Raw genomic sequence first — 8,798 nt, forward strand, 5'->3', positions numbered from 1 at the left:
TGTTCGTATGAGAGTGGGCGGTCTGGCTGAGCCTGGTGGTCTCCTCTGCTGATACAGTGGCTGTGCCAGAGCTGCTTTCTCACCAGTGTTGTCTTTCAGCTGTTGGCACAGAGCCCCAAATAGACCACTGGTCTCAAACTGCTGAATCACTGAAGTACTGCTAGATGTCTTAAATTTAATTGCTGATGTTTACGGAGAAAGTGGTGGGAGAAACAAAGCTGGTCTTAAAGTAGAAGATAAGCTATCTGGTCATCACAAAGATGAGTAAGTTATAGATTACCTGTATTGTGGCATGGAAGTGAGCAGCAATATCAACAGGAGCATCTGAACATCAGGAATGTTTTACAAATACAGCATAAATGCAAGTTATTAATGATGAAGACCTTGGAAGAGATTCATTCATTTTACATCTTAGAGCTAAGGATGCCAATTTTTTAAGAAGCATTTTGTTTTATAGCTCTTAAAATTCCCAGTGGCAATCATTAAATAAAATTCACAAGCAATTTTATCTACTTACAGCAGTTTGAAGATACCCTTAAAGCCTTACTTATACTCACTGGCAACCCCATGGCAACCACTGACCAGACTGATTCAGGTCTATTCCTCAACCTGATGGCAGTTGCTGGGAAATTGGCTTCAAAGAAGTATACGGTGTTGTAACAAAATCTCTCTGTAATTGCTTTGGTCACAATACAATGAATAACTGCAAACACTTGCCAATTACTCTCTGAGCAGTATCTTCTTTGCAGCCAGTTTCACCTAGCAACAGCCATCAACCTCAAGCAACCACTCGCAAACCAGTTGGGAAATACATTTTTTTCCTAGTGACTTGTGGTTGCCAGGGGGTCGCTAACTGGTCTCTAGGTTGTGTGACTGGGATGACCTCAAACCTTCTGCCCATGTATTATACACGATCAGAGAGTTCCAAAAGGCTGGACAAAAACTTGCTAAAACCATAAATGGCAGAGAATGTTAGGCCAAGAATTTCCACTTCCACCCATACAGTACCTATAATGCCATCCATCCATCCATCTTCATCCGCTTATCCGAGTCGGGTCGCGGGGGTAGCAGCCTAAGCAAAGAGGTCCAGACCTCCCTCTCCCCAGCCACCTCCTCCAGCTTGTCCGGGGGAATACCAAGGCGTTCCCAGGCCAGCCGAGAGATATAATCTCTCCAGCGTGTCCTGGGTCTGCCCCGGGGCCTCCTCCCGGTGGGACATGCCTGGAACACCTCGCCCAGGAGGCGCCCAGGGGGCATCCTTGCCAGATGCCCGAACCACCTCAGCTGGCTCCTTTCGATGTGGAGCAGCAGCTGCTCTACTCTGAGCCCCTCCCGGATGGCCGAACTTCTCACCCTATCTCTAAGGGAGAGGCCAGCCACCCTTCGGAGGAAGCTCATTTCCGCCGCTTGTATCCGCGATCTCGTTCTTTCGGTCACTACCCACAGCTCGTGGCCATAGGTGAGGGTAGGGACGTAGATCGACCGGTAAATTGAGAGCTTCGCTTTTACACTCAGCACCCTCTTCACCACGACTGACCGGTGCAGCGTCCGCATTACTGCAGCCGCAGCCCCAATCCGTCTGTCGATCTCCGGCTCCCTTCTCCCATCACTCGCGAACAAGACCCCGAGATACTTGAACTCCTCCACTTGGGGCAGGAACTCATCCCCGACCCGGAGTGGGCACTCCACCCTTTTCCGGCTGAGAACCATGGCCTCAGATTTGGAGGTGCTGATCCTCATTCCCGCTGCGTCACACTCGGCTGCGAACCGCTCCAGTGCGAGCTGGAGGCCCTCACCCGATGAAGCCAACAGAACCACATCATCCGCAAAAATCAGAGATGAGATTCTGAGGCCACCAAAGCGAAAGCCCTCCGCCACTTGGCTGCGCCTAGAAATCCTGTCCATAAAAATTATGAACAGAACCGGAGACAAAGGGCAGCCCTGGCGGACCCCATCACCCACCGGGAACGAGTCCGACTTATTGCCGGCAATGCGAACCAAGCTCTTGCAACGGTTGTATAGGGATTGAATGGCCCGTAGCAATGGGCCAGACACCCCATACTCCCGCAACACCTCCCACAGGACACCCCGAGGGACACGGTCGAATGCCTTCTCCAGGTCCACAAAACACATGTAGACTGGTTGGGCAAACTCCCATGCACCCTCAAGTATCCTGGAGAGGATAAAGAGCTGGTCCAGTGTTCCGCGACCAGGACGAAAACCGCATTGTTCCTCCTGTATCCGAGGTTCGACTAGCGGACGAACTCTCCTCTCCAGCACCCTGGCATAGACTTTCCCAGGGAGGCTGAGGAGTGTGATCCCCCTGTAGTTGGAACACACCCTCCGGTCCCCCTTCTTAAAGATGGGGACCACCACCCCGGTCTGCCAGTCCACAGGCACTGCCCCTGATCTCCACGCAACATTGCAGAGACGTGTCAACCAAGACAGCCCTACAACGTCCAGCGCCTTCAGGAACTCGGGGCGGACCTCATCAACACCAGGGGCTCTGCCACCAAGGAGTTGTTTAACTGCCTCAGTGACCTCGCCCCCGGAAATTGGCGGGTCATACCCCTCATCCCCAGACTCTGCTTCCTCCTCGGAAGACGTGTCAGTGGGATTAAGGAGGTCCTCGAAGTATTCCTTCCACCGCCCGACAATTTTCTCAGTCGACGTCAACAGCGCTCCGCCAGCACTATACACAGCGCAGGTAGAGCACCGCTTTCCCCTCCTGAGACGCCTGACGGTTTGCCAGAATCTCTTCGAGGCAGTCCGAAAGTCTTTTTCCATGGCCTCTCCGAACTCCTCCCACACCCGAGTTTTTGCTTCAGCCACTGCCCGAGCCGCATTCCGCTTGGCCTGTCGATACCTGTCGGCTGCCTCCGGAGTCCCACAGGCTAACCAAGCCCGATAGGCCTCCTTCTTCAGCCTGGTGGCTCCCTTCACCTCTGGTGTCCACCATTTGGTTCGGGGATTACCACCACGGCAGGCACCAACCACCTTGCGGCCGCAGCTCAATGCAGCAGCTTCGGCAATGGAGACGCTGAACATGGTCCATTCGGACTCAATGTCCCCAGTCTCCCTCGGAATGCTGTTGAAGCTCTGCCGGAGGTGTGCGTTGAAGATCTCGCGGACTGGGGCCTCTGCTAGACGTTCCCAGCACACCCTCACTACGCGTTTAGGTGCACCAGGTCTGTCCAGCGTCCTCCCCCGCCACCTGATCCAACTCACCACCAGGTGGTGATCAGTTGACAGCTCAGCCCCTCTCTTTACCCGAGTGTCCAGAACATATGGTCGCAGGTCTGGTGATACGATTACAAAATCGATCATCGACCTACGGCCTAGAGCATCCTGGTGCCACGTGCACTTATGAACACTCTTATGTTCGAACAGGGTGTTCGTTATGGCCAAACTGTGATTAGCACAGAAGTCCAATAACAAAGCACCGCTCGGGTTCAGATCAGGGAGGCCGTTCCTCCCAATCACGCCCCTCCAGGTCTCGCTGTCGTTACCCACGTGAGCATTGAAGTCTCCCAGCAGGACAACAGAGTCTCCAGGTGGAGCACCTTCCAGCACCCCCCCCAGGGACTCTAAGAAGGCTGGGTACTCCGAACTGCCACCCGGCGCATAAGCGCAGATGACAGTCAGGACCCGTTCCCCGACCCTAAGGCGCAGGGAGCAAACCCTCTCGTCCACCGGGAAAAACCCCAACGTACCGGCAGCAAGCCGAGGGGATATAAGAATACCCACCCCAGCCCGCCGCCTCTCACCAGGGGCAACTCCAGACTGAGACAGAGTCCAGCCCCTCTCCAGGAGACTGGTTCCAGAGCCCAGACAATGCGTAGAGGTGAGCCCAACTATATCTAGCCGGTACCTCTCAACCTCACGCACCAACTCAGGCTCCTTCCCCACCAGAGAGGTGACATTCCATGTCCCTATTGCCAGTCTTGGCAGCCGGGGGTCGGTCCGCCAGGGCCTCCGCTCCTGGCCGCCACCCGGCTCACAATGCACCCGACCCCTATGGCGCCTCCTGCGGGTGGTGGGCCTGCGGGAGGATGGGCCCATGTCTCCTCTTCGGGCTGTGCCCGGCCGGGCCCCATGGACTAAGGCCCGGCCACCAGACGCTCGCCCTCGGGCACCCTCCCCGGGTCTGGCTCCAGGGCGGGGCCCCGGTAACCCTATCCCGGGCAGGGTAAACTGTTCCCTCGATATTCTCTTCATGGGGGTCTTCTGAATCGCTCTTTGTCTGGTCCCTCACCCAGGACCAGTTTGTCATGGGAGACCCTACCAGGGGGCAAAAGCCCCCAGACAACATAGCCCCTGGGATCCCTGGGACACACAAACCCCTCCACCACGATAAGGTAGCGATTCAAGGAGGAGTACCTATAATGACTATGAATAAAAACCTCACCCTTTTGCAGTTGGGGTGAGAGCTGCGTACTTGGAAAGAAGTTCTTGAACCTTGCTAAGGTTCTAAGTGGTTACCTTGGATAAGCGTAGTAAGATGGATAGCCTATAGCTAATCCAAAATGCTTCAGGAAAAATACTTAAACGAGAGTTAAAAGAGAGAGCATGTTTCTACTGGCTTCTCTTCATTGTTTTAAAATCCTTCTTGTCACATACAAGGAGCTCTTCCTGTTAAATGAGTTTTTCCTTCCCACTGTTGCCAAAGTGCTTGCTCATAGGGGGGGCATCTGATTGTTTTGGATTTTTTTGCTTTTGCTATATAAATAAAATCAACTGAACTGAATTACACTGGTTCCAGTGCACATTTCAGTTTAAAATGCATCACTACACAGAGGTGGTAGGGAACACGAGGTTATCCAAATGGGAAGAAGGCCAAGACTTGGGGGTCTGTGTTAAGTTCAAACCCTGTCTCGTAGGGCAACAACTTGTTTCTGCAATTCAGAGCTTTCAACAGTTGGAGGTTTTCAAATGAGGGCAATGAAAGCCCCAGGCAGAGGTCGATCCAGGACTCATGCACAAAAGCCACAAAGAAAAAAAAGAAAAGAAACAAAATGACAACTCGAATAACACAAACATACTGTGCTTATTTTTTCAAGCTTATGAACTCGACTTTCAGTGTAAATTAAGAAGTAGGGCAGTGATTATGCCAGACATACAAATTTATAATTTTGAGCTCCTTGGTAATTAAAAATGTTACACTTCATTACATTTTCTACTTCCCAAGCACCATGAGAAAAACAATAGCCAAGCAAACTATTTAAAATTAAGAGGAAACCCACTAAAGGCAGGGAGGAGGAAAAGCACAGAAGAGAGTCAAATAATAGAAGTTGAAGAGAAAGAAAGGGCGTTCTCACGTTTGATTCCAGCAAACAAAACCTCAACAAGATCCAAATGGAAATTAAATGAATTAAAGTCATTAGAGGTCTTTCAGCTCTTTGCAAAGGAGACCACTGACTGACACTGGGGACTTTGGCCTACAGTATATTACATAACTATGGTACCAAAAAACTTGCTGATCTGTTGGTATTGGTGTGATGGCATGCTAGCTCAGCTGATTTTGTCTTAATTCTTGAAGCAGATGGTGTGTATTTTTAGAGGAGATACAGACTTTCCCAGGAAAATAGCAAGTGCATTTCTTCATCTGTTTAGTTATACAATTACATTCTCGGGAACTCTACAGCACAGAAACCACAGCTACACAATAACCTATATAACATATCTTTCCCCAAACAAACCTTGGGCTTTGTATAATAAGTGTATAATACACTTTTTTGTTCATCAAACAAGGTCAGAAATAACACCACAATGCAGGAATTTCTGTCAAATAAGGTTACACAGAGTCACTGCTTCAGCTGAACATGCATGAGCTAGACTTTGATGTGACTCCCCCAAAACCCTATTCCTGTTTTACAGGACTATTTGCCCAGTCCTTAAAAACATCTGTTGTTGTGATTTGGTGCTATTGTTATTGCAAATCAGGATGCACTGATCCAATGTTTGGATCGGACATTGGTCCACGGCTGACCCAACTAGATCAGATATTGATGACAATCAACCAGTACACCAACCGATTCATTTTCTTCACTCCTACATTTTTCGGTGTTTGCTTTGCCACTTGATAGTAGCAGTAGCTAGCAACAGAGCTAACATAGCGAGAAGGAAGCTAATCAAAGCTAAGCAGTTTGTCTATTTCATGGCTGCTGTAACAGCAAGGTTTTGTTTCTACAGTGGGGCAAAAAAGTATTTAGTCAGCCACCAAGTGTGCAAGTTCTCCTACTTAAAAAGATGAGAGAGGCCTGTAGTGTTTCTCATAGTTATACCTCAACTATAAGATACAAAATGAGAAAAAAAATCCAGAAAATCACACTGTCTGATTTTAAAGAATTTATTTCTAAATTATGGAAAAGCTATATTTCTGGCTCACACAGACCTGCGTGGCTCCTCTCTCCTCCACTCGTTACCTGTGTTAATGGCACCTGTTTGAACTTGTTATTAGTATAAAAGACACCTGTTCACAAACTCAAACAGTCACACTCCAACACTCCAAACACCTCTCTCTCATCTTTTTAAGTGGGAGAACTTACACAACTTGTAGCTGACTAAATACTTTTTTACCCCACTGTATGTTAACAAGTTTTCTTATTTTCACCCGCAAATTATGATCAAAGTGAATGGACATAACTTTGCTTTCACTCTCAATATGTTCAGTTAAAGGCACATAATTGAAGGTAGAGGAGCATTTGGTTTAATACTTGTTGGAAAGCTTTTTTTCTCTACATACAGTAACATAAGGTGTTTCTCAGAAAATAAATTCACAGTCAACCATTATGCACCCACACACACACACACACACACACACACACACACACACACACACACACACACACACACGTAACAAAGAAAGATGGATCATATGCAAAATGTTAGTCTGCAAAACTTCCACAAAGGATGGAGTAGCTGGAAGCTGATTAGTATTTCAAAAGAAAACCTGACTCATGCAGAAACTTCTTAATCTCACAAACAGCTGCAAAACTTTGTATATACAAAGTGAATATTGGATGTATATAAACTGAGGTTTCCTTCTTTGACTGGCTTTTGTCATATTTGAATGAGCATTTCCTATTGTTTAGAAACACTTTTATTTTGTAATTTGCCCTGAAAGAATAATGTAATCCATTGAAAATCCCATTTCAAATAAAATCAAAACAAACCATCAATTCACCAAATACTGAACATTTTGCATCAGCAGCTCCACGCAGTTCTCATGACATAGATGTGTTTAGATTCTGTGTTCTGATAAACCTTACACACAAACAGAACAAATGTGTAAACAGACATATAAAGGCCCTCATTTACTAATATTTGCCCGAGAACATTCTGGAAACACATGTTCCTCCAGGTGAAGTCAAAAAAGTGGTGAAGTTAGACAACTTGGCAAGAAAATGAAAACATAAGAATTTTAAGTCGTGCAGTCCGCTTCTCAAAGCAGCAGGAAACTGATCTGCATGCCTGCATCCTGTCTGATCAGTTATCCAAAACCAGCTTCTCATCTGGATTTTCCAGAAGCAACAAGCACAATGTACATTTTAAAGTGTGTTATTTACTTTAGAAAAAAAATATATTATTATATATATTAGAGGCTTTAAAGATTTAAAGAACTTAAATGAACAAAATGAAAGACTTTTTTTCCTAATAAATTATTGAGTTTGTCATTTGATATTCAACTACTCGTTGTTAGAGGCACTAAAGTAAGTCTTGGCTGGCCTGAATTGGAGTCATCCCGTGAAGTTCCCCATTTGGTTGTGCATCTCGAGGCCAAAAGTGGTGGGTACTTCCTGGCAACAAAGTTGAGAATCTGGCAACTCAGGCATAGAAACTGAACATTAATTGAGTGGTAATTTTTACAATTCATATACTAAATGAATCCTTGATGCACACATGGGTGCAGCCTGTTGCTTCAATGGTGTTTTGGCATTCCAGCAATGCCTAACACTAGAGGAATCCTCTTTTTATTTTGCTCTGAAATTGTTGAAAAAAACCAAAATATATAAATTTAGTGCTTATTTTTAACTAACTGGCAAGTTAGTTCCTATGGCAAGTGTGCATATGCATGATTTACACATAGATTTGTACAAATACACTGCTTGTAAGTGAGTAGCAGCGTGTCTGTTCCTGCCAGTTGATAGAGAGTGAGTCAACATGTACTGTATGTTACCATGAGAATGCCAAGTGTAAACACCCCAACACCGCACACAAAAACAAACACACACAGCTGATTTACACACACATTTCTGTCACTATCTATGACTGAGCTATGACATACAGACTATTATGTGGGGTAAATGTATGTATTGGCCCCTATATTGTACGTCACACTTTCTGTCTGTCGTGAAACTTTTGAGGATGATTGAACTTGGCAAGAAAGGTTAATATGGGGGGAAAGTGATGAGAGAGTGAAAGTCAAAGAGGGTTTGCCAAAGAAGGGAAGAAAGATGGGTAGAACGAAAGAAAGAACGAGATGAACAGTGCTGAAGGCCAACGGTCACATCTGGCAGGAGTTAGTTTCTAAGAGTAAAACCAATGGGCCGACAGAAGGTCTTTCACATACATGCACATAAGTGCATTTATTACAACAAATGTCTCTGTTCCCTCTAATTTTCAGGAAATTTAACTAACTGAGGGGGAAAAAAACGTATATTCAATGTTTAATCTGCACTCCATTATAATGAATAATGAAATGTCATTACAAGTCATTCACCACGTGGTCCAGTATGCTCATAGCCAGTCCCAGAGGATATCGCAGTTCACCAGGAGTTCACAGGCAGAGCGAGGTC

The sequence above is a fragment of the Simochromis diagramma genome, unplaced genomic scaffold (genome assembly GCF_900408965.1).
Source record: "Simochromis diagramma unplaced genomic scaffold, fSimDia1.1 OVJJ01000798.1, whole genome shotgun sequence".
In the NCBI taxonomy this organism is placed as follows: domain Eukaryota; kingdom Metazoa; phylum Chordata; class Actinopteri; order Cichliformes; family Cichlidae; genus Simochromis; species Simochromis diagramma.